A 19,365-nucleotide genomic window follows, 5' to 3' on the forward strand; every position below is an offset into this window, starting at 1 on the left:
GGCCCAGTGGCCTAATGGATAAGGCATCAGCCTCCGGAGCTGGGGATTGTGGGTTCAAGTCCCACCTGGGTCGCGAGAGGAGCTGTTTTTTTATATCCCTGGAAAATAGGACCAGATGCAAGCTTGTGATATTTATAGAAAATTACGTTCATCAAATTATCTTCAGAGGGTCCGTCTTTGTTATATGAACGCCACCATTTTATGAGTTCTATGTAAGGAGCTGCCTTCCGGCACCTACCACCAGCTGGATGGATGCAAGTTTGTCTGATGCCCGTTGACCTACCTAAAAGGGCTTTACCAGCAGGCAAGTTGTCCCAGCAGCAGCCCAAGCACCATAGGGGACATGGTTCTTAGCACCACGAGCTGCGAGCACGACTGCTGTGCCCACAGAACCCTATGCACAGACCCTGTAGTGCCAATGTTACAGTTGATCACCCCCCACCTGCCTGTGGGCGCCACCCACTCTTTTCTAGATCTTTACGTTTGTGCATCTGAAATATGAAAGGTTTTCTTATCTCTTTATCTGATTCGTGCTCGTTCATTTTTAGGTTGAGCATAAGTGTACGGCCTCTTGTATACTTTAGTATACTTGTATGTGGGCTTAAAGAGATTTCATTTTCTGGTTTCAGTGTCATTTAAAAATAGTTCCTTTGATAGCGGTCAATCATGCTTATTAGTCCCTCCTTTTTCTCTTTGGGAGCAGGCACCAACTACTGTATAATTATGCTTTGTCCTGAGTATCTTGTCTTTAGGGGACTGCTTTTTTATGTTGTTTCCTGTTTGTGTTCAGGGAAGCTTCTCAAAGCATTCTTGATCTTAGTTTAGCTGTAAACAAGGCTATAAATCAGGCTGTTATCTTGGTCACCTTTGGTTTTGTGGGCTCTCTGCGCCCTCTCTAAGCTGCCTAGTTAATTTTCTCTAGTCTATTGAGTGTGGCTGCTGAGCAAGAACAGAGGTTCACTTGTTGATTTTAGTTAAGTACTTGTTTTAACTCTGGGAAGGTATTGGAGACCTTTAATGAGTAACAGCTACATTACAGAAGGGCATATTCATTTTTTGGTGGCACGGGGAGATTAAGTGATGTTGAGCTGACGCTGTGACTCAAACCCCGGTCCTTGATTCTAAAGTCTGCAGTTCTAGACTTTGCACCACACCTTCTCCCTGTTGTACCAGGTTTTTGGAGAGTGCGTAAGGCATTCCAGTTCCTTTAATTATTGCAAGGTGGCAGATGGGTTTTATGTTTACATATGGCAGCCGCGCCTTTCTTACGTTCGGCACGGCTCGGCCACCTCCATTTATTACTTACTTAACTACTTATTTTTAATTTGCAAGGGTGTTCTATGGGCCACTGGTGTCCTTTCACATGCTCCTGCTTGAGAGATGAAAGGCCATCCCTGTGGCCTCACTCCAGTCTGCTCCACCTCATCTGAAGAGGCAAGCAAGCACACACATCCACCCTACCCCCCTCACATGGCTTTGTTTGCAAACAGTACAGAGAAGCTTCTGCCCACCAACGATGTGCACAACTACGGCGCTAACCGACAATGTCTCGGCCGATGAACCGCCCCCTTGCCAGCTTAGGCGATGGCCTTAAAATTATTGAACGAATAGTCGCCCCGTGCTGTACTGCGGATGTTCCGTCCATTCTACATCCCTTTTCTCCAGACAATGGGACACCGGAATGTACATCCTACGGGTGAGGCAGCCAGTGGGGTGTTCTTTATGGCAGGCTGGAAGCAAAAAGGATGTAGTAGGAGCACAGGGTCTTTGGGATTTCTTAGTCTGTGAATTAGAAGCGTGAGTGTTGGTGGTACGAGTCGCTATCGTAGCCAGCATCCATACACTCCTGCTCCGGTTCAGCTAGTCATTTGGCATTGTGAATCCTCCTGAATGCCTTGCTCTGCTCGCAGTTTGCTGTAGTTACAAAAAATAGTCATTTTTGGCTACCCATCGGTTGGTGAGTGAAAGACGGTATTGTTACTGAGCATCCGCTTGCAGCAGTAGATGCGATGGAAGAGAAGAACAAGAGAAGAAAACTGCACTGATAGAAAAGAGGAGTTTGTTATATAGTGTCTATTTTTGAAGAAATTTGGGCCTGATTTAAAGAAAATGGCACTGCACCCAGTGCAGCACCACTTTCCTTGCCCCCCTTAGCGCCCCCCTAACGCTACAATGTGTGAGCCCCATCTAAGACACGGTCCACCATGGCGATAGTTACGGAATTAGAATGAAATTTTTTTACTCTAGTTCTAAGCTTTGCAGGATTAGCAATAAAAATGTTGACGCTAATCCTGCAAAGCCCATTGACACACATTGCAAACAATGGTGTTCCTCCTTTTAGCGCCTGCTTTGAGCAGGGGTTAAAAGTGCCGAAAAATGACGCAAAGATATCTCCTAGATTTCTTGGTGTCATTTTTTTGGTCCCTCTAATGGGGAGCGCCCCCTTTGCACACTTTATGCCTGGCGCAAAGGGTTACAAAGTGGCGCAATGCATGTATTGTTCCACTTTGTAAATTTGGCGCTGTGATTTTGTCCTTGTTGGGCCACACGAGCGTAATAAAAAATATGATGCTCATGTGGTGAAAGGAGGCACTAGGGGCTCGTAAATCTTCCCTTAAATCTTCTCCAAAGTCTTTCCTTGCCTTGTGTTTCATACTCATGTTTGTTTTGGTCAGTTTTCTTTCTGGTTACGGTGGATCTGTTCATCTCATTATAAACTTGCATGGCTTATCCAAGATGGCATCACCTAGGGGTCCATTTATGATCCGGCATCTTCATATCTGCCACTAGAAGTCTTGTCATTTATGGGATGTTCATCCAGCCCTGCATTGTTAGCACATAGCAAACAGTGCTCTGTAAATATCAGCTTCAATTTTAAGGTTGAAACCGTACAAGGTGTTGTTGGAATAAGCGCCAGAACTAGTTGTAGGTGTCATGCTTTGCATAAAGCCACTCGGCATACATGTGAGTATTTTTAGGGGGATTTTATTTTCTACAATTATTGCATTCGGCTGACGAGACAGCTAAAGCTGCCAGTAGGAAGGTTTCTTTTAAATCAAAGATATGTTCATAGCATGGCTGTGCGTGAGCCCTCCTATCCTTTGGTATTTTCGGGTGCCTCCCACCAGATACAGCATGGGACAGTAGGTCACCCTCTTCAGGCATTGGCCCTCTTTTACTGTTAGTGGGGGCATTTTCATGACCACATGATCACATCCGTCTAAAAAGAGGTGCCAGCGGTTGTGCAATACGACATCCATGCACACATCTACCTACTTCAGGTTTCCATAGGACTCGTCCTCTGCTGACATCATCTGTCACTTTCAGAAGCCTCTGCTTAGGATGACCAGATGCTCAATGTCACAGGGACACGGCTTTTCCAGTTCATGTTTTGATTTAAAGTAGTGCATTCTGGGAGTTGTAGTCATGGTTAGACAAATTGGAACAAGATACCTGATAACTGATATGTACTGACAAAGTCCAGAAAGGGTGCCTCTGTGACTGGTCACTTTATCTCTGACGACCCCTGACACGAGATGTCCTGCACCAAAACCTTTAACAACTGGCCCAGTGGCCTAATGGATAAGGCATCAGCCTCTGGAGCTGGGGATTGTGGGTTCAAGTCCCACCTGGGTCGCGTGAGGAGCTGTTTTTTTATATCCCTGGAAAATAGGACCAGATGCAAGCTTGTGATATTTATTGAAAATTACGTTCATCAAATTATCTTCAGAGGGTCCGTCTTTGTTATATGAACGCCACCATTTTATGAGTTCTATGTAAGGAGCTGCCTTCCGGCACCTACCACCAGCTGGATGGATGCAAGTTTGTCTGATGCCCGTTGACCTACCTAAAAGGGCTTTACCAGCAGGCAAGTTGTCCCAGCAGCAGCCCAAGCACCATAGGGGACATGGTTCTTAGCACCACGAGCTGCGAGCACGACTGCTGTGCCCACAGAACCCCCTGCACAGACCCTGTAGTGCCAATGTTACAGTTGATCACCCCCCACCTGCCTGTGGGCGCCACCCACTCTTTTCTAGATCTTTACGTTTGTGCATCTGAAATATGAAAGGTTTTCTTATCTCTTTATCTGATTCGTGCTCGTTCATTTTTAGGTTGAGCATAAGTGTACGGCCTCTTGTATACTTTAGTATACTTGTATGTGGGCTTAAAGAGATTTTATTTTCTGGTTTCAGTGTCATTTAAAAATAGTTCCTTTGATAGCGGTCAATCATGCTTATTAGTCCCTCCTTTTTCTCTTTGGGAGCAGGCACCAACTACTGTATAATTATGATTTGTCCTGAGTATCTTGTCTTTAGGGGACTACTTTTTTATGTTGTTTCCTGTTTGTGTTCAGGGAAGCTTCTCAAAGCATTCTTGATCTTAGTTTAGCTGTAAACAAGGCTATAAATCAGGCTGTTATCTTGGTCACCTTTGGTTTTGTGGGCTCTCTGCGCCCTCTCTAAGCTGCCTAGTTAATTTTCTCTAGTCTATTGAGTGTGGCTGCTGAGCAAGAACAGAGGTTCACTTGTTGATTTTAGTTAAGTACTTGTTTTAACTCTGGGAAGGTATTGGAGACCTTTAATGAGTAACAGCTACATTACAGAAGGGCATATTCATTTTTTGGTGGCACGGGGAGATTAAGTGATGTTGAGCTGACGCTGTGACTCAAACCCCGGTCCTTGATTCTAAAGTCTGCAGTTCTAGACTTTGCACCACACCTTCTCCCTGTTGTACCAGGTTTTTGGAGAGTGCGTAAGGCATTCCAGTTCCTTTAATTATTGCAAGGTGGCAGATGGGTTTTATGTTTACATATGGCAGCCGCGCCTTTCTTACGTTCGGCACGGCTCGGCCACCTCCATTTATTACTTACTTAACTACTTATTTTTAATTTGCAAGGGTGTTCTATGGGCCACTGGTGTCCTTTCACATGCTCCTGCTTGAGAGATGAAAGGCCATCCCTGTGGCCTCACTCCAGTCTGCTCCACCTCATCTGAAGAGGCAAGCAAGCACACACATCCACCCTACCCCCCTCATATGGCTTTGTTTGCAAACAGTACAGAGCAGCTTCTGCCCACCAACGATGTGCACAACTACGGCGCTAACCGACAATCTCTCGGCCGATGAACCGCCCCCTTGCCAGCTTAGGCGATGCCCTTAAAATTATTGAACGAATAGTCGCCCCATGCTGTACTGCGGATGTTCCGTCCATTCTACATCCCTTTCCTCCAGACAATGGGACACCAGAATGTACATCCTACGGGTGAGGCAGCCAGTGGGGTGTTCTTTATGGCAGGCTGGAAGCGAAAATGATGTCGTAGGAGCACTGGGTCTTTGGGATTTCTTAGTCTGTGAATTAGAAGCGTGAGTGTTGGTGGTACGAGTCGCTATCGTAGCCAGCATCCATACACTCCTGCTCCGGTTCAGCTAGTCATTTGGCATTGTGAATCCTCCTGAATGCCTTGCTCTGCTTGCAGTTTGCTGCAGTTACAAAAAATAGTCATTTTTGGCTACCCATCGGTTGGTGAGTGGAAGACGGTATTGTTACTGTGCACCCGCTTCCAGCAGTAGATGCGATGGAAGAGAAGAACAAGAGAAGAAAACTGCACTGATAGAAAAGAGGAGTTTGTTACATAGTGTCTATGTTTTGAAGAAATTTGGGCCTGATTTAAGGAAAATGGCACTGCACCCAGTGCAGCACCACTTACCTTGCCCCCCTTAGCGCCCCCCTAACGCTACAATGTATGAGACCCATCTAAGACACGGTCCACCATGGCGATAGTTAGGGAATTAGAATCAATTTTTTTTACACTAGCTCTAAGCTTTGCAGGATTAGCAATAAAAATGTTGACACTAATCCTGCAAAGCCCATTGACACCCATTGCAAACAATGGTGTTCCTCCTTTTAGCGCCTGCTTTGAGCAGGGGTTAAAAGTGCCGAAAAAAGACGCAAAGAAATCTCCTAGATTTCTTGGTGTCATTTTTTTGATCCCTCTTATGGGGAGCGCCCCCTTTGCACACTTTATGCCTGGCGCAAAGGGTTACAAAGTGGCGCAATGCATGTATTGTTCCACTTTGTAAATTTGGCGCTGTGATTTTGTCCTTGTTGGGCCACACGAGCGTAATAAAAAATATGATGCTCATGTGGTGAAAGGAGGCACTAGGGGCACGTAAATCTTCCCTTAAATCTTCTCCACAGTCTTTCCTTGCCTTGTGTTTCATACTCATGTTTGTTTTGGTCAGTTTTCTTTCTGGTTACGGTGGATCTGTTCATCTCATTATAAACTTGCATGGCTTATCCCTGATGGCATCACCTAGGGGTCCATTTATGATCCGGCATCTTCATATCTGCCACTAGAAGTCTTGTCATTTATGGGATGTTCATCCAGCCCTGCATTGTTAGCACATAGCAAACAGTGCTCTGTAAATATCAGCTTCAATTTTAAGGTTGAAACCGTACAAGGTGTTGTTGGAATAAGCGCCAGAACTAGTTGTAGGTGTCATGCTTTGCATAAAGCCACTCGGCATACATGTGAGTATTTTTAGGGGGATTTTATTTTCTACAATTATTGCATTCGGCTGACGAGACAGCTAAAGCTGCCAGTAGGAAGGTTTCTTTTAAATCAAAGATATGTTCATAGCATGGCTGTGCGTGAGCCCTCCTATCCTTTGGTATTTCCGGGTGCCTCCCACCAGATACAGCATGGGACAGTAGGTCACCCTCTTCAGGCATTGGCCCTCTTTTACTGTTAGTGGGGGCATTTTCATGACCACATGATCACATCCGTCTAAAAAGAGGTGCCAGCGGTTGTGCAATACGACATCCATGCACACATCTACCTACTTCAGGTTTCCATAGGACTCGTCCTCTGCTGACATCATCTGTCACTTTCAGAAGCCTCTGCTTAGGATGACCAGATGCTCAATGTCACAGGGACACGGCTTTTCCAGTTCATGTTTTGATTTAAAGTAGTGCATTCTGGGAGTTGTAGTCATGGTTAGACAAATTGGAACAAGATACCTGATAACTGATATGTACTGACAAAGTCCAGAAAGGGTGCCTCTGTGACTGGTCACTTTATCTCTGACGACCCCTGACACGAGATGTCCTGCACCAAAACCTTTTACAACTGGCCCAGTGGCCTAATGGATAAGGCATCAGCCTCCGGAGCTGGGGATTGTGGGTTCAAGTCCCACCTGGGTCGCGTGAGGAGCTGTTTTTTATATCCCTGGAAAATAGGACCAGATGCAAGCTTGTGATATTTATTGAAAATTACGTTCATCAAATTATCTTCAGAGGGTCCGTCTTTGTTATATGAACGCCACCATTTTATGAGTTCTATGTAAGGAGCTGCCTTCCGGCACCTACCACCAGCTGGATGGATGCAAGTTTGTCTGATGCCTGTTGACCTACCTAAAAGGGCTTTACCAGCAGGCAAGTTGTCCCAGCAGCAGCCCAAGCACCATAGGGGACATGGTTCTTAGCACCACGAGCTGCGAGCACGACTGCTGTGCCCACAGAACCCCCTGCACAGACCCTGTAGTGCCAATGTTACAGTTGATCACCCCCCACCTGCCTGTGGGTGCCACCCACTCTTTTCTAGATCTTTACGTTTGTGCATCTGAAATATGAAAGGTTTTCTTATCTCTTTATCTGATTCGTGATCGTTCATTTTTAGGTTGAGCATAAGTGTACGGCCTCTTGTATACTTTAGTATACTTATATGTGGGCTTAAAGAGATTTCATTTTCTGGTTTCAGTGTCATTTAAAAATAGCTCCTTTGATAGCGGTCAATCATGCCTATTAGTCCCTCCTTTTTCTCTTTGGGAGCAGGCACCAACTACTGTATAATTATGCTTTGTCCTGAGTATCTTGTCTTTAGGGGACTGCTTTTTTATGTTGTTTCCTGTTTGTGTTCAGGGAAGCTTCTCAAAGCATTCTTGATCTTAGTTTAGCTGTAAACAAGGCTATAAATCAGGCTGTTATCTTGGTCACCTTTGGTTTTGTGGGCTCTCTGCGCCCTCTCTAAGCTGCCTAGTTAATTTTCTCTAGTCTATTGAGTGTGGCTGCTGAGCAAGAACAGAGGTTCACTTGTTGATTTTAGTTAAGTACTTGTTTTAACTCTGGGAAGGTATTGGAGACCTTTAATGAGTAACAGCTACATTACAGAAGGGCATATTAATTTTTTGGTGCCACGGGGAGATTAAGTGATGTTGAGCTGACGCTGTGACTCAAACCCCGGTCCTTGATTCTAAAGTCTGCAGTTCTAGACTTTGCACCACACCTTCTTCCTGTTGTACCAGGTTTTTGGAGAGTGCGTTAGGCATTCCAGTTCCTTTAATTATTGCAAGGTGGCAGATGGGTTTTATGTTTACATATGGCAGCCGCGCCTTTCTTACGTTCGGCACGGCTCGGCCACCTCCATTTATTACTTACTTAACTACTTATTTTTAATTTGCAAGGGTGTTCTATGGGCCACTGGTGTCCTTTCACATGCTCCTGCTTGAGAGATGAAAGGCCATCCCTGTGGCCTCACTCCAGTCTGCTCCACCTCATCTGAAGAGGCAAGCAAGCACACACATCCACCCTACCCCCCTCACATGGCTTTGTTTGCAAACAGTACAGAGCAGCTTCTGCCCACCAACGATGTGCACAACTACGGCGCTAACCGACAATCTCTCGGCCGATGAACCGTCCCCTTGCCAGCTTAGGCGATGCCCTTAAAATTATTGAACGAATAGTCGCCCCGTTGTGTACTGCGGATGTTCCGTCCATTCTCCATCCCTTTCCTCCAGACAATGGGACACCGGAATGTACATCCTACGGGTGAGGCAGCCAGTGGGGTGTTCTTTATGGCAGGCTGGAAGCGAAAATGATGTAGTAGGAGCACTGGGTCTTTGGGATTTCTTAGTCTGTGAATTAGAAGCGTGAGTGTTGGTGGTACGAGTCGCTATCGTAGCCAAAATCCATACACTCCTGCTCCGGTTCAGCTAGTCATTTGGCATTGTGAATCCTCCTGAATGCCTTGCTCTGCTTGCAGTTTGCTGCAGTTACAAAAAATAGTCATTTTTGGCTACCCATCGGTTGGTGAGTGGAAGACGGTATTGTTACTGTGCACCCGCTTCCAGCAGTAGATGCGATGGAAGAGAAGAACAAGAGAAGAAAACTGCACTGATAGAAAAGAGGAGTTTGTTATATAGTGTCTATTTTTGAAGAAATTTGGGCCTGATTTAAAGAAAATGGCACTGCACCCAGTGCAGCACCACTTTCCTTGCCCCCCTTAGCGCCCCCCTAACGCTACAATGTGTGAGCCCCATCTAAGACACAGTCCACCATGGCGATAGTTACGGAATTAGAATGAAATTATTTTACACTAGTTCTAAGCTTTGCAGGATTAGCAATAAAAATGTTGACGCTAATCCTGCAAAGCTCATTGACACACATTGCAAACAATGGTGTTCCTCCTTTTAGCGCCTGCTTTGAGCAGGAGTTAAAAGTGCCGAAAAATGACGCCAAGAAATCTCCTAGATTTCTTGGTGTCATTTTTTTGGTCCCTCTAATGGGGAGCGCCCCCTTTGCACACTTTATGCCTGGCGCAAAGGGTTACAAAGTGGCGCAATGCATGTATTGTTCCACTTTGTAAATTTGGCGCTGTGATTTTGTCCTTGTTGGGCCACACAAGCGTAATAAAAAATATGATGCTCATGTGGTGAAAGGAGGCACTAGGGGCTCGTAAATCTTCCCTTAAATCTCCTCCACAGTCTTTCCTTGCCTTGTGTTTCATACTCATGTTTGTTTTGGTCAGTTTTCTTTCTGGTTACGGTGGATCTGTTCATCTCATTATAAACTTGCATGGCTTATCCCTGATGGCATCACCTAGGGGTCCATTTATGATCCGGCATCTTCATATCTGCCACTAGAAGTCTTGTCATTTATGGGATGTTCATCCAGCCCTGCATTGTTAGCACATAGCAAACAGTGCTCTGTAAATATCAGCTTCAATTTTAAGGTTGAAACCGTACAAGGTGTTGTTGGAATAAGCGCCAGAACTAGTTGTAGGTGTCATGCTTTGCATAAAGCCACTCGGCATACATGTGAGTATTTTTAGGGGGATTTTATTTTCTACAATTATTGCATTCGGCTGACGAGACAGCTAAAGCTGCCAGTAGGAAGGTTTCTTTTAAATCAAAGATATGTTCATAGCATGGCTGTGCGTGAGCCCTCCTATCCTTTGGTATTTTCGGGTGCCTCCCACCAGATACAGCATGGGACAGTAGGTCACCCTCTTCAGGCATTGGCCCTCTTTTACTGTTAGTGGGGGCATTTTCATGACCACATGATCACATCCGTCTAAAAAGAGGTGCCAGCGGTTGTGCAATACGACATCCATGCACACATCTACCTACTTCAGGTTTCCATAGGACTCGTCCTCTGCTGACATCATCTGTCACTTTCAGAAGCCTCTGCTTAGGATGACCAGATGCTCAATGTCACAGGGACACGGCTTTTCCAGTTCATGTTTTGATTTAAAGTAGTGCATTCTGGGAGTTGTAGTCATGGTTAGACAAATTGGAACAAGATACCTGATAACTGATATGTACTGACAAAGTCCAGAAAGGGTGCCTCTGTGACTGGTCACTTTATCTCTGACGACCCCTGACACGAGATGTCCTGCACCAAAACCTTTTACAACTGGCCCAGTGGCCTAATGGATAAGGCATCAGCCTCCGGAGCTGGGGATTGTGGGTTCAAGTCCCACTTGGGTCGCGTGAGGAGCTGTTTTTTATATCCCTGGAAAATAGGACCAGATGCAAGCTTGTGATATTTATAGAAAATTACGTTCATCAAATTATCTTCAGAGGGTCCGTCTTTGTTATATGAACGCCACCATTTTATGAGTTCTATGTAAGGAGCTGCCTTCCGGCACCTACCACCAGCTGGATGGATGCAAGTTTGTCTGATGCCCGTTGACCTACCTAAAAGGGCTTTACCAGCAGGCAAGTTGTCCCAGCAGCAGCCCAAGCACCATAGGGGACATGGTTCTTAGCACCACGAGCTGCGAGCACGACTGCTGTGCCCACAGAACCCCCTGCACAGACCCTGTAGTGCCAATGTTACAGTTGATCACCCCCCATCTGCCTGTGGGCGCCACCCACTCTTTTCTAGATCTTTACGTTTGTGCATCTGAAATATGAAAGGTTTTCTTATCTCTTTATCTGATTCGTGCTCGTTCATTTTTAGGTTGAGCATAAGTGTACGGCCTCTTGTATACTTTAGTATACTTATATGTGGGCTTAAAGAGATTTCATTTTCTGGTTTCAGTGTCATTTAAAAATAGTTTCTTTGATAGTGGTCAATCATGCCTATTAGTCCCTCCTTTTTCTCTTTGGGAGCAGGCACCAACTACTGTATAATTATGCTTTGTCCTGAGTATCTTGTCTTTAGGGGACTGCTTTTTTATGTTGTTTCCTGTTTGTGTTCAGGGAAGCTTCTCAAAGCATTCTTGATCTTAGTTTAGCTGTAAACAAGGCTATAAATCAGGCTGTTATCTTGGTCACCTTTGGTTTTGTGGGCTCTCTGCGCCCTCTCTAAGCTGCCTAGTTAATTTTCTCTAGTCTATTGAGTGTGGCTGCTGAGCAAGAACAGAGGTTCACTTGTTGATTTTAGTTAAGTACTTGTTTTAACTCTGGGAAGGTATTGGAGACCTTTAATGAGTAACAGCTACATTACAGAAGGGCATATTCATTTTTTGGTGGCACGGGGAGATTAAGTGATGTTGAGCTGACGCTGTGACTCAAACCCCGGTCCTTGATTCTAAAGTCTGCAGTTCTAGACTTTGCACCACACCTTCTTCCTGTTGTACCAGGTTTTTGGAGAGTGCGTAAGGCATTCCAGTTCCTTTAATTATTGCAAGGTGGCAGATGGGTTTTATGTTTACATATGGCAGCCGCGCCTTTCTTACGTTCGGCACGGCTCGGCCACCTCCATTTATCACTTACTTAACTACTTATTTTTAATTTGCAAGGGTGTTGTATGGGCCACTGGTGTCCTTTCACATGCTCCTGCTTGAGAGATGAAAGGCCATCCCTGTGGCCTCACTCCAGTCTGCTCCACCTCATCTGAAGAGGCAAGCAAGCACACACATCCACCCTACCCCCCTCACATGGCTTTGTTTGCAAACAGTACAGAGCAGCTTCTGCCCACCAACGATGTGCACAACTACGGCGCTAACCGACAATCTCTCGGCCGATGAACCGCCCCCTTGCCAGCTTAGGCCATGCCCTTAAAATTATTGAACGAATAGTCGCCCCGTGCTGTACTGCGGATGTTCCGTCCATTCTACATCCCTTTTCTCCAGACAATGGTACACCGGAATGTACATCCTATGGGTGAGGCAGCCAGTGGGGTGTTCTTTATGGCAGGCTGGAAGCGAAAAGGATGTAGTAGGAGCACTGGGTCTTTGGGATTTCTTAGTCTGTGAATTAGAAGCGTGAGTGTTGGTGGTACGAGTCGCTATCGTAGCCAGCATCCATACACTCCTGCTCCGGTTCAGCTAGTCATTTGGCATTGTGAATCCTCCTGAATGCCTTGCTCTGCTCGCAGTTTGCTGCAGTTACAAAAAATAGTCATTGTTGGCTACCCATCGGTTGGTGAGTGGAAGACGGTATTGTTACTGAGCATCTGCTTCCAGCAGTAGATGCGATGGAAGAGAAGAACAAGAGAAGAAAACTGCACTGATAGAAAAGAGGAGTTTGTTATATAGTGTCTATTTTTGAAGAAATTTGGGCCTGATTTAAAGAAAATGGCACTGCACCCAGTGCAGCACCACTTTCCTTGCCCCCCTTAGCGCCCCCCTAACGCTACAATGTGTGAGCCCCATCTAAGACACGGTCCACCATGGCGATAGCTACGGAATTAGAATGACATTTTTTTACACTAGTTCTAAGCTTTGCAGGATTAGCAATAAAAATGTTGACGCTAATCCTGCAAAGCCCATTGACACACATTGCAAACAATGGTGTTCCTCCTTTTAGCGCCTGCTTTGAGCATCGGTTAAAAGTGCCGAAAAATGACGCAAAGAAATCTCCTAGATTTCTTGGTGTCATTTTTTTGGTCCCTCTAATGTGGAGCGCCCCCTTTGCACACTTTATGCCTGGCGCAAAGGGTTACAAAGTGGCGCAATGCATGTATTGTTCCACTTTGTAAATTTGGCGCTGTGATTTTGTCCTTGTTGGGCCACACGAGCGTAATTAAAAATATGATGCTCATGTGGTGAAAGGAGGCACTAGGGGCTCGTAAATCTTCCCTTAAATCTTCTCCACAGTCTTTCCTTGCCTTGTGTTTCATACTCATGTTTGTTTTGGTCAGTTTTCTTTCTGGTTAAGGTGGATCTGTTCATCTCATTATAAACTTGCATGGCTTATCCCTGATGGCATCACCTAGGGGTCCATTTATGATCCGGCATCTTCATATCTGCCACTAGAAGTCTTGTCATTTATGGGATGTTCATCCAGCCCTGCATTGTTAGCACATAGCAAACAGTGCTCTGTAAATATCAGCTTCAATTTTAAGGTTGAAACCGTACAAGGTGTTGTTGGAATAAGCGCCAGAACTAGTTGTAGGTGTCATGCTTTGCATAAAGCCACTCGGCATACATGTGAGTATTTTTAGGGGGATTTTATTTTCTACAATTATTGCATTCGGCTGACGAGACAGCTAAAGCTGCCAGTAGGAAGGTTTCTTTTAAATCAAAGATATGTTCATAGCATGGCTGTGCGTGAGCCCTCCTATCCTTTGGTATTTTCGGGTGCCTCCCACCAGATACAGCATGGGACAGTAGGTCACCCTCTTCAGGCATTGGCCCTCTTTTACTGTTAGTGGGGGCATTTTCATGACCACATGATCACATCCGTCTAAAAAGAGGTGCCAGCGGTTGTGCAATACGACATCCATGCACACATCTACCTACTTCAGGTTTCCATAGGACTCGTCCTCTGCTGACATCATCTGTCACTTTCAGAAGCCTCTGCTTAGGATGACCAGATGCTCAATGTCACAGGGACACGGCTTTTCCAGTTCATGTTTTGATTTAAAGTAGTGCATTCTGGGAGTTGTAGTCATGGTTAGACAAATTGGAACAAGATACCTGATAACTGATATGTACTGACAAAGTCCAGAAAGGGTGCCTCTGTGACTGGTCACTTTATCTCTGACGACCCCTGACACGAGATGTCCTGCACCAAAACCTTTTACAACTGGCCCAGTGGCCTAATGGATAAGGCATCAGCCTCCGGAGCTGGAGATTGTGGGTTCAAGTCCCACCTGGGTCGCGTGAGGAGCTGTTTTTTATATCCCTGGAAAATAGGACCAGATGCAAGCTTGTGATATTTATTGAAAATTACGTTCATCAAATTATCTTCAGAGGGTCCGTCTTTGTTATATGAACGCCACCATTTTATGAGTTCTATGTAAGGAGCTGCCTTCCGGCACCTACCACCAGCTGGATGGATGCAAGTTTGTCTGATGCCCCTTGACCTACCTAAAAGGGCTTTACCAGCAGGCAAGTTGTCCCAGCAGCAGCCCAAGCACCATAGGGGACATGGTTCTTAGCACCACGAGCTGCGAGCACGACTGCTGTGCCCACAGAACCCCCTGCACAGACCCTGTAGTGCCAATGTTACAGTTGATCACCCCCCACCTGCCTGTGGGCGCCACCCACTCTTTTCTAGATCTTTACATTTGTGCATCTGAAATATGAAAGGTTTTCTTATCTCTTTATCTGATTCGTGCTCGTTCATTTTTAGGTTGAGCATAAGTGTACGGCCTCTTGTATACTTTAGTATACTTGTATGTGGGCTTAAAGAGATTTCATTTTCTGGTTTCAGTGTCATTTAAAAATAGTTCCTTTGATAGCGGTCAATCATGCCTATTAGTCCCTCCTTTTTCTCTTTGGGAGCAGGCACCAACTACTGTATAATTATGCTTTGTCCTGAGTATCTTGTCTTTAGGGGACTGCTTTTTTATGTTGTTTCCTGTTTGTGTTCAGGGAAGCTTCTCAAAGCATTCTTGATCTTAGTTTAGCTGTAAACAAGGCTATAAATCAGGCTGTTATCTTGGTCACCTTTGGTTTTGTGGGCTCTCTGCGCCCTCTCTAAGCTGCCTAGTTAATTTTCTCTAGTCTATTGAGTGTGGCTGCTGAGCAAGAACAGAGGTTCACTTGTTGATTTTAGTTAAGTACTTGTTTTAACTCTGGGAAGGTATTGGAGACCTTTAATGAGTAACAGCTACATTACAGAAGGGCATAGTCATTTTTTGGTGGCACGGGGAGATTAAGTGATGTTGAGCTGACGCTGTGACTCAAACCCCGGTCCTTGATTCTAAAGTCTGCAGTTCTAGACTTTGCACCACACCTTCTCCCTGTTGTACCAGGTTTTTGGAGAGTGCGTAAGGCATTCCAGTTCCTTTAATTATTGCAAGGTGGCAAATGGGTTTTATGTTTACATATGGCAGCCGCGCCTTTCTTACGTTCGGCACGGCTCGGCCACCTCCATTTATTACTTACTTAACTACTTATTTTTAATTTGCAAGGGTGTTCTATGGGCCACTGGTGTCCTTTCACATGCTCCTGCTTGAGAGATGAAAGGCCATCCCTGTGGCCTCACTCCAGTCTGCTCCACCTCATCTGAAGAGGCAAGCAAGCACACACATCCACCCTACCCCCCTCACATGGCTTTGTTTGCAAACAGTACAGAGCAGCTTCTGCCCACCAACGATGTGCACAACTACGGCGCTAACCGACAATCTCTCGGCCGATGAACCGCCCCCTTGCCAGCTTAGGCGATGCCCTTAAAATTATTGAACGAATAGTCGCCCCGTGCTGTACTGCGGATGTTCCGTCCATTCTACATCCCTTTCCTCCAGACAATGGGACACCGGAATGTACATCCTACGGGTGAGGCAGCCAGTGGGGTGTTCTTTATGGCAGGCTGGAAGCGAAAATGGTGTAGTAGGAGCACTGGGTTTTTGGGATTTCTTAGTCTGTGAATTAGAAGCGTGAGTGTTGGTGGTACGAGTCGCTATCGTAGCCAGCATCCATACACTCCTGCTCCGGTTCAGCTAGTCATTTGGCATTGTGAATCCTCCTGAATGCCGTGCTCTGCTTGCAGTTTGCTGCAGTTACAAAAAATAGTCATCTTTGGCTACCCATCGGTTGGTGAGTGGAAGACGGTATTGTTACTGTGCACCCGCTTCCAGCAGTAGATGCGATGGAAGAGAAGAACAAGAGAAGAAAACTGCACTGATAGAAAAGAGGAGTTTGTTACATAGTGTCTATGTTTTGAAGAAATTTGGGCCTGATTTAAGGAAAATGGCACTGCACCCAGTGCAGCACCACTTACCTTGCCCCCCTTAGCGCCCCCCTAACGCTACAATGTATGAGCCCCATCTAAGACACGGTCCACCATGGCGATAGTTAGGGAATTAGAATCAATTTTCTTTACACTAGCTCTAAGCTTTGCAGGATTAGCAACAAAAATTTTGACACTAATCCTGCAAAGCCCATTGACACCCATTGCAAACAATGGTGTTCCTCCTTTTAGCGCCTGCTTTGAGCAGGGGTTAAAAGTGCCGAAAAAAGACGCAAAGAAATCTCCTAGATTTCTTGGTGTCATTTTTTTTATCCCTCTTATGGGGAGCGCCCCCTTTGCACACTTTATGCCTGGCGCAAAGGGTTCCAAAGTGGCGCAATGCATGTATTGTTCCACTTTGTAAATTTGGCGCTGTGATTTTGTCCTTGCTGGGCCACACGAGCGTAATAAAAAATATGATGCTCATGTGGTGAAAGGAGGCACTAGGGGCTCGTAAATCTTCCCTTAAATCTTCTCCACAGTCTTTCCTTGCCTTGTGTTTCATACTCATGTTTGTTTTGGTCAGTTTTCTTTCTGGTTATGGTGGATCTGTTCATCTCATTATAAACTTGCATGGCTTATCCCTGATGGCATCACCTAGGGGTCCATTTATGATCCGGCATCTTCATATCTGCCACTAGAAGTCTTGTCATTTATGGGATGTTCATCCAGCCCTGCATTGTTAGCACATAGCAAACAGTGCTCTGTAAATATCAGCTTCAATTTTAAGGTTGAAACCGTACAAGGTGTTGTTGGAATAAGCGCCAGAACTAGTTGTAGGTGTCATGCTTTGCATAAAGCCACTCGGCATACATGTGAGTATTTTTAGGGGGATTTTATTTTCTACAATTATTGCATTCGGCTGACGAGACAGCTAAAGCTGCCAGTAGGAAGGTTTCTTTTAAATCAAAGATATGTTCATAGCATGGCTGTGCGTGAGCCCTCCTATCCTTTGGTATTTTCGGGTGCCTCCCACCAGATACAGCATGGGACAGTAGGTCACCCTCTTCAGGCATTGGCCCTCTTTTACTGTTAGTGGGGGCATTTTCATGACCACATGATCACATCCGTCTAAAAAGAGGTGCCAGCGGTTGTGCAATACGACATCCATGCACACATCTACCTACTTCAGGTTTCCATAGGACTCGTCCTCTGCTGACATCATCTGTCACTTTCAGAAGCCTCTGCTTAGGATGACCAGATGCTCAATGTCACAGGGACACGGCTTTTCCAGTTCATGTTTTGATTTAAATTAGTGCATTCTGGGAGTTGTAGTCATGGTTAGACAAATTGGAACAAGATACCTGATAACTGATATGTACTGACAAAGTCCAGAAAGGGTGCCTCTGTGACTGGTCACTTTATCTCTGACGACCCCTGACACGAGATGTCCTGCACCAAAACCTTTTACAACTGGCCCAGTGGCCTAATGGATAAGGCATCTGCCTCTGGAGCTGGTGATTGTGGGTTCAAGTCCCACCTGGGTCGCGTGAGGAGCTGTTTTTTATATCCCTGGAAAATAGGACCAGATGCAAGCTTGTGATATTTATAGAAAATTACTTTCATCAAATTATCTTCAGAGGGTCCGTCTTTGTTATATGAACGCCACCATTTTATGAGTTCTATGTAAGGAGCTGCCTTCCGGCACCTACCACCAGCTGGATGGATGCAAGTTTGTCTGATGCCCGTTGACCTACCTAAAAGGGCTTTACCAGCAGGCAAGTTGTCCCAGCAGCAGCCCAAGCACCATAGGGGACATGGTTCTTAGCACCACGAGCTGCGAGCACGACTGCTATGCCCACAGAACCCCCTGCACAGACCCTGTAGTGCCAATGTTACAGTTGATCACCCCTCACCTGCCTGTAGGCGCCACCCACTCTTTTCTAGATCTTTACGTTTGTGCATCTGAAATATGAAAGGTTTTCTTATCTCTTTATCTGATTCGTGCTCGTTCATTTTTAGGTTGAGCATAAGTGTACGGCCTCTTGTATACTTTAGTATACTTGTATGTGGGCTTAAAGAGATTTCATTTTCTGGTTTCAGTGTCATTTAAAAATAGTTCCTTTGATAGCGGTCAATCATGCCTATTAGTCCCTCCTTTTTCTCTTTGGGAGCAGGCACCAACTACTGTATAATTATGCTTTGTCCTGAGTATCTTGTCTTTAGGGGACTGCTTTTTTATGTTGTTTCCTGTTTGTGTTCAGGGAAGCTTCTCAAAGCATTCTTGATCTTAGTTTAGCTGTAAACAAGGCTATAAATCAGGCTGTTATCTTGGTCACCTTTGGTTTTGTGGGCTCTCTGCGCCCTCTCTAAGCTGCCTAGTTAATTTTCTCTAGTCTATTGAGTGTGGCTGCTGAGCAAGAACAGAGGTTCACTTGTTGATTTTAGTTAAGTACTTGTTTTAACTCTGGGAAGGTATTGGAGACCTTTAATGAGTAACAGCTACATTACAGAAGGGCATATTCATTTTTTGGTGGCACGGGGAGATTAAGTGATGTTGAGCTGACGCTGTGACTCAAACCCCGGTCCTTGATTCTAAAGTCTGCAGTTCTAGACTTTGCACCACACCTTCTTCCTGTGGTACCAGGTTTTTGGAGAGTGTGTAAGGCATTCCAGTTCCTTTAATTATTGCAAGGTGGCAGGTGGGTTTTATGTTTACATATGGCAGCCGCGCCTTTCTTACGTTTGGCACGGCTCGGCCACCTCCATTTATTACTTACTTAACTACTTATTTTTAATTTGCAAGGGTGTTCTATGGGCCACTGGTGTCCTTTCACATGCTCCTGCTTGAGAGATGAAAGGCCATCCCTGTGGCCTCACTCCAGTCTGCTCCACCTCATCTGAAGAGGCAAGCAAGCACACACATCCACCCTACCCCCCTCACATGGCTTTGTTTGCAAACAGTACAGAGCAGCTTCTGCCCACCAACGATGTGCACAACTACGGCGCTAACCGACAATG

General features: G+C 45.5%; 6 non-coding genes across 6 annotated transcripts; all 6 read left to right on the forward strand.

Annotated features, from left to right (window-relative positions):
• On the forward strand, positions 1-73 carry TRNAR-CCG (transfer RNA arginine (anticodon CCG)). Its single transcript has one exon. It is a non-coding gene; the product is annotated as a tRNA-Arg (tRNA).
• Positions 74-3,564: 3,491 nt separating this feature from the next.
• Positions 3,565-3,637, forward strand: TRNAQ-CUG (transfer RNA glutamine (anticodon CUG)). The gene has a single exon. It is a non-coding gene; the product is annotated as a tRNA-Gln (tRNA).
• A 3,492-nt stretch (positions 3,638-7,129) lies between these two features.
• TRNAR-CCG (transfer RNA arginine (anticodon CCG)) lies at positions 7,130-7,202 on the forward strand. The gene has a single exon. It is a non-coding gene; the product is annotated as a tRNA-Arg (tRNA).
• A 3,490-nt stretch (positions 7,203-10,692) lies between these two features.
• TRNAR-CCG (transfer RNA arginine (anticodon CCG)) lies at positions 10,693-10,765 on the forward strand. Its single transcript has one exon. It is a non-coding gene; the product is annotated as a tRNA-Arg (tRNA).
• A 3,490-nt stretch (positions 10,766-14,255) lies between these two features.
• On the forward strand, positions 14,256-14,328 carry TRNAR-CCG (transfer RNA arginine (anticodon CCG)). The gene has a single exon. It is a non-coding gene; the product is annotated as a tRNA-Arg (tRNA).
• Positions 14,329-17,819: 3,491 nt separating this feature from the next.
• On the forward strand, positions 17,820-17,892 carry TRNAQ-CUG (transfer RNA glutamine (anticodon CUG)). The gene has a single exon. It is a non-coding gene; the product is annotated as a tRNA-Gln (tRNA).
• Positions 17,893-19,365: the final 1,473 nt, after the last annotated feature.

Source organism: Pleurodeles waltl, chromosome 9 (genome assembly GCF_031143425.1).
Source record: "Pleurodeles waltl isolate 20211129_DDA chromosome 9, aPleWal1.hap1.20221129, whole genome shotgun sequence".
NCBI lineage: Eukaryota > Metazoa > Chordata > Amphibia > Caudata > Salamandridae > Pleurodeles > Pleurodeles waltl.